General features: G+C 39.2%; 1 pseudogene; it reads left to right on the top strand.

The window, feature by feature from the left end:
- Positions 1 to 3,150: 3,150 nt before the first annotated feature.
- On the top strand, positions 3,151 to 5,610 carry LOC136238612 (52 kDa repressor of the inhibitor of the protein kinase-like; annotated as a pseudogene).
- Positions 5,611 to 6,747: the final 1,137 nt, after the last annotated feature.

Raw genomic sequence — 6,747 nt, forward strand, 5'->3', positions numbered from 1 at the left:
ACAGGGTGATAACCTTGACTACAAATGATGCTGAGTCAGTACAAAGCATTTGTCCCCTTTGCAGAGGAGGTCCGACACGCACACATGAGCGCATATGTTTTGTACAGGGAAGCTATTTCGTGGGGTTGTCAACGAAAACTACATGCCGATCGAACTCTTTTCTTATGCTTAATTCAACGGTGCAATCAACCCCATTCAACCCCATTCAACCCCAGTGGTTCAGTTTCGATATACACAGCCTATTGGAGGAACTGTCACGTGATGATTAACTAACCGTACGAAATAAAGCCAAGCAGCAAGTTGGGAAGAGAAAACCAGTGAAAATCAACTGCACAAGTGTCTAAGTAGTTTTGCAGTTCACCAAATCTTGTCTACGGATTGATTTTCCGCGAATTTGCCATTTGAAGAATGCAATTACTGCAAATTCTTTTCAACAACGCTTAGTTCGTGTCGGAACTCCTCTGTCCCTTTTGATTGTATATAATGTGATTAAAGTTTTACATTGTGAGTTTGAGATCGGTATGGATTCTAATAAGGTGAATGTAGGTTGGTCTTTTCACCTATGTGTTATGTGAGCATGCCGAAGTGGTATATATCATGGCCACTCGGAAATCCCTCATGGGCATGGTGGTATACAACTATTACATATTAAGTTTAAAAAAAAAACTATAGACACATTTCCTGCCACAGAAGGCATGCTGCGATAACCTCACAATATTTGACACACTCAGTTGAAATTAAGGTTTCAATTACCTTTAAGAAGCCACCTTAACAAAACAAGTGTAATACTATAGTATAAACAACAAAAGATTGGCAGGAGTAGGAAATACTATTATGTTATATCCGTTATGAGGGTGATATTATTATTACTACAATAGTCCAAGGTGAAGCCAAGGACTCATGTAATAACAACGATATATCATCCAACTATACAGGATATAACTATTAATTCCAGTGTGGGAGTTTACAGATATTAATGTAAGTTTCCTATCAGTGTGCTCAAGATTTCTGCAGAGATTGAACTTCATAGCTACTAGAGAGACACTCTATACAGGCTATGATGTAGCGATGGACGATTTTACGAAGCAGCAGTTTCCAGGTATGATTTGGCCTGTTTTGGGGTTGGTGGAGTGATGTCACATGCAGTGAAAGGACTAAGACTGGAAAGTAGAGAGTATTAGTCCAAGATAAAATGATGGAGTCAAAGGTTACGCACATGTATAGTGTCACTGCGCAAAGGATTGACTATTTTATTGTGAGATTTGCAAGTGTAAGTGTTGTATTGGTGTGTTGTTTGTAATATATTACATTTCTGTATTTGGCCATTAGTAAACAATACAATTTGCGTTAATATGATGTCACAAGCCAGTCTGGGTGAAAACTAACTTATCACACGATAACAGATAAAGCTGCTCTGTCTAGCTGTATCACCCAACGTGGCACTTTGATACTCCCACACATGGTATTTAAATGCATACACTTTAGCTGCAAGGCAAACTTCAAATTGTCTGACAAGGATAAAATTGCCAAACTACATATTCACCAGATAATTTCACGTACCATTACTAACCACAGTCACACTTGATGTTCCAATGTTCCCTTTACCATCAGTAACTGTACAGGTGTATTGTATGATCTCAGGGGTAGCAATTACAACAATAGTATTATTGTCAGTTACTCCAGAATAATCACCAGTAGTGGTCCATTTAAAGTCGGTAGCATTAGGAGCACTACAGGTCAATGTGATGGTAGTGTTGACACAAACCACACAACTAGCATCTGATGTGATAGTTACTGGTAGTGGTGCTACAAAATAACAGAAACAGGTTTACGCACGCTATAACGGATCGCTTTAAAAAAATGCTGACACATCATCATTTATCTGATATACGAAAACTTGATCTTACCTTCTACGCACAGGTTTATATTATAAAATACAACGAAGACTAGTAGTGTAGTACGTATTTCCCGTGCCATCCGACCATACTGATAGGACTGAAACAGAGACTTCAGCAGAGAAGTCGAGCCGAGAGAAGTTCACACACGAGTGCGCACACTCCTAATACCCACGTGACATTCAAGTGGCGCCCGCCTAATGTGTGACTTCCGTGTCAATATCTTAGCATGTGAATTAAGCATAGGTTGTTTTCAATTAAGCAACAGTCTTAGCATGCACTGATCTGATAATTTGATTCCAACTGCAGGCCCGTACCTATGGGGGGTTCGGACGAATCGCCCTCTTTACAGAGAGGTCCACTTTTAAATACTACTCACCTTAGTTTAGTTGTGCCACAGTGATCGATAGTTACTGTAGACCTTCAGTGCTGGTCACTGTAAAGCATTAATACAGTACAATACAATACTCCATATGAGTACATGGGGTAAATCCCACAATTACGAAAGATCCTGCAAGATTGCAATTGATTGTGGGTTTCATTTCTTGTGTGGTTTTGAGGAATTGATCTCGGAATTGATTGTGGTCTTTCGTGTAAATCTCGAGGTAAATCTGGTAATGGGAAGGGAAAAGCAGTTAGCTCGGGAAAGGAAACGCTCAGCTGCATCATGCCAGCGATTGGATAGCTTTTTCAAAAAGCAGAAGGAGTCTGAGAGCGTAGGTAGAGCGTTGGATAGTCACACAGTAGCTGTGGTCGTCAATAGTGGACAGCCTGGAAGCTCACATGAAAGTGCTGAACGCGTACCGCGTCCTAATATCACCCAATCAGGCAAATGAAACTTCAGGTAATGCTAGTTAAAGCTAGTGGGGGATCCTTTACGTAGAACATACGTAATTGCATGCTTAGTTGTACCAGCTTACCACTATTATATTAAGTAGCCACCTCATGTAGTTAATGTAGCTAGCTAGCTATTCCCTGCAAGTTTAAGTTTTGGAATATACCCTGTAGCTCTTGCTATAGCTTATAAGCAAAAAGTGTGGATCTGACTGTCCACTCATAAATTAATGCGTATTTCAATCTGTAGCTATCATTATGCTTGTAAATGTAGATGATGTTGACTGAAACTGTGATTGCCAGTGAGTCGGATCAAATTTCATCCACTGAGATCTCTGATAACTGAGGCTATACACTCAACTACTTTGCAAGAATCAGCAATGTCTACTCAACAAATATTGGATATTGGTGAGATTTATGCAGGTTCTGCATCACCTACTGAGTTCACCAGAACTATGCAATCTCTTACTGCTGCTCAGAAATATGCATTGTTAACAAAGCAAAGAGTGCCTCATGTGTTTCCTTCCCAGCATCTGGGTGGATGTAATCGTAGTTTTAGGTATGCATGGCTGGAAAATCCTTGGTTGGTATATAGTGAGCATGTTGATGGCATGTTTTGTATTTTCTGTGCTATTTTCTGCAAGGATTCTTCAAAAGGCTACCTTGTAAGTAGGCCCTTTCGAATATGGAATAAAAAGAGTGAGAAAACCAAGGAACATGTTGGTTCAGCGTATCACCATAATTGTATGGAATTAGCTGACAATTTTAGGCACACAGTTGAGCATCCAGATGCAACCATAACAGCATGCCAAGATGCACGTGTAGTTGCCAACATTAAGCGAAACCAATTATTACTAAAATCCTTGGCTAGTGCAGTATTGTTTTGTGGTAGGCAGTGCATAGCTTTACGGGGCGATAATGAGAAAATTGATGCATCTGGGAACCCTGGAAATTTTTTAGCGTTGTTAAAGCTTTTGGCCATTCAAGATGCTGTGTTGAGGGATCACTTGCTGGCACCTGCAATGCGGAATGCCACTTATACTTCACCAAAAATTCAAAATGATTTAATTGATGTAATGGCAAAGCAAATTTTAGGTAGTATAATAGATGAAGTAAATGCTTCACCATATTATTCCATCCTGGCTGATGAGGTTACTTCTCACAATATAGAGCACCTGTCTGTTTGTGTTAGGTTTTTAGATCAGCAAAATAACATCAGAGAAGAATTTTTAGCCTTTTTTGCCTTTGGAGAGAATCACAGGTGAAACTATTTCGCAAGCTATATTGAAATTTTTGCAAGATAATGACATCCCAGCATCAAATATGAGAGGCCAAGGGTATGATGGTGCTAGTAACATGTCTTCAGATGCAGTGGGTGTCCAGGGACGGATTAAAAGGGAAGCACCTTTAGCCACATATGTCCACTGCAATGGTCACTGCCTTAACCTAGTCATCAGTAAAAGCTGTAGCTTGCCTCAAGTACGAATGTTTTGGATCGAATGCAAAGTTGCTGTCGTTTTTTCTTGAATAGTCCTAAACGATCTGGATTGCTTGAGGTTATTGTTAAACATAATGTAGTCGATGAGACACGTCGAAAGCCTTTGTTAGATCTGTGTAAAACTAGGTGGGCTGAGAGGCAAAGTGCCTATCAGCATTTTTACCAAGCTTTTGTATTCATTACAGAGGCTCTGGAAATGATTGGGTTTAAGCGACATTTAGAAAAGTACGGTAACACTTATGCAGATTGGGATACTGCATCCCGTAGTGATGCTCAACAATTATTAGCCAGCATTACCAATTTTGAATTTATAATAGTGTTTCTTACTGTCTATCAGTACCTATCACATTTGGCTGGCATTACAGTCAAATTGCAGAAACAAGCACTGGATATTCTAGAAGCACACCAGCAGATAGCTGAAATTTCAAGAGTCTACAAACTTGAGCAACAAAATGTTGACTCTGGCTTTGTAAAAATTTTTGAGCATGCTTGTAGAATCACAAATAAAGTTGGTAGCACAGTTGAAATGCTTCGAATTGCTTCAAGACAACAGCATCGCAGTAATGCTCCAGCCATTTCTCCCTGTGAATATTTCCAGAGGAATGTTGCGATCCCGCTTCTTGATCACATCATCATGTTTATAGACCAACAATTCTCTGGTTCATCTATCACTGCTGTTAAACTATTAGGTCTTGTTCCATCCATTTTATGCTCTTCAAAGCCTATAGATTTGGGTGTATGTGTAAACCAATATAGTTCAGATCTTCCATCTCCTGAATTGTTTGAAATGGAGATCCAACGATGGAAGAACCGGTACATGCCGAAACAATATAAGGAGAGGCCATCATCAGCTGCAGATGCAATTAAAGAATGTGATAAAGACATGTTTCCAAACATTTACATTCTATTGCAGATTGCCTGCACAGTGCCGGTCACATCTTGTGAGTATGAAAGAAGTGCCAGTGGGTTAAGACGATTAAATAATTTTATGAGAGCCTCAATGGGGAAAGATCGCCTTTCAAGTCTTGCTCTTCTTCATATTCACTATGACTTTTGTATAGATCTTGATAAGGTAGTAGATAGCTTTGCCAAACTTCACCCATGTAGACTTGAATTTGAGTGTATTCTATAATAGCTAAATGGACAGAAATGTTATCATAAATAAGGACTCATATGATTTTTGTACAATCAATTTGGTAGATATATACACTACATGTAAACTAACCTACTGCACATTATACAACTCATTGTGTGTACATAATGTGAATGAAGACAATTAAATGATACTTTGTTGCATTTAGTTTTTTATGCATAAAATTGTCACCAGATTCAATCTTTTGACACCTAATTTTCAAAAATTTTCTGGGGGGGGCATGCCCCCAGACCCCCCTAGAAATGGCATGCTTCGCATGCCAAAGCAGCTAACCTAACAAGTTAGCTAATGTTTATATTAAAAGGGTCCACATTTTCCTGAAAAGAACCCCCCAACCAAAAACCCTGGTTACGGGCCTGCAAATACACTTTTTTTTGTAGTGCCAGGTATTAGCATTATTAAGTTATTGGTGACTGTTTAGTGTATTGTGTTGTAGATCCTAGTGAAGGGGAGCCACTGCATTCTCCAAACCAAGGTGCAATAAGATGTTGATGTACTACAATATATTAGTATAACCGTATGTGCAGCACAAGATTCTGACAGTGATGCTGATGTAGCTGATGGTGATCGCCACAAAGTGCATCGTAAAAATAATTATGGAAGTTTTTTATCCCAGTCTTTGCCTATTGTTGTGCCTATATCAAATGGTAAAGTACTGGTAGCTCTCTATTGGTGACAGATATCATGTCATATTCTGATAGTTCCTGAAGCAAGAGAGCTGATGATACTTAATCCTACAGGTTAGCAGCACCATGTCATATCACGACGTGGTAATAAATATGTAGCAGTTCGTGAGGGTAATGATAGAGATATTTTGGCGCTGATCCCAACTGCTGCCAACCACTGTGCATATTCCTGTTCACTAGCCATCTTTAAATCTTATCCTCCAGGCCCTTTCTCCAATTCTGGTGGAACATTCTAATGAAACTAAGAAATTTGCTTTTAACAGAGATTAATGAAGTGATGATGGGGGAGTATGTAATGACTGAAGACTGCGTTTGTACATATGTGTGTACAGTGTGTTGTGCATGTGTGAAGGTGTACACGTGTTTGTTTTCTGTGCATATGTGTAATAAGTGTGTGCGTGCATGTGTGTGTGTGCATGTATGAGTGAGTGCGTATGGTGATATGTGTGTGGCACTTTCAGTGTTAAGGTGTACCAATATCACATTTTACTGATACCACTAATTGTGATGAGATCAACTGCTAATATCGATTAAATCCTGGACAAGAAACATTTTCCTCTAGAATTGGTAAGGGTATAATCCAATTTTGTCTAAATTTAAGTGGTCTACTCTTTAGGTGTGGAAACACAAGTGCTACTAATATTTAACAAGACCACGAAGTGCACTATGAATGGGTAAGAA

The sequence above is a fragment of the Dysidea avara genome, chromosome 11, assembly GCF_963678975.1.
Source record: "Dysidea avara chromosome 11, odDysAvar1.4, whole genome shotgun sequence".
Taxonomy (NCBI): domain Eukaryota; kingdom Metazoa; phylum Porifera; class Demospongiae; order Dictyoceratida; family Dysideidae; genus Dysidea; species Dysidea avara.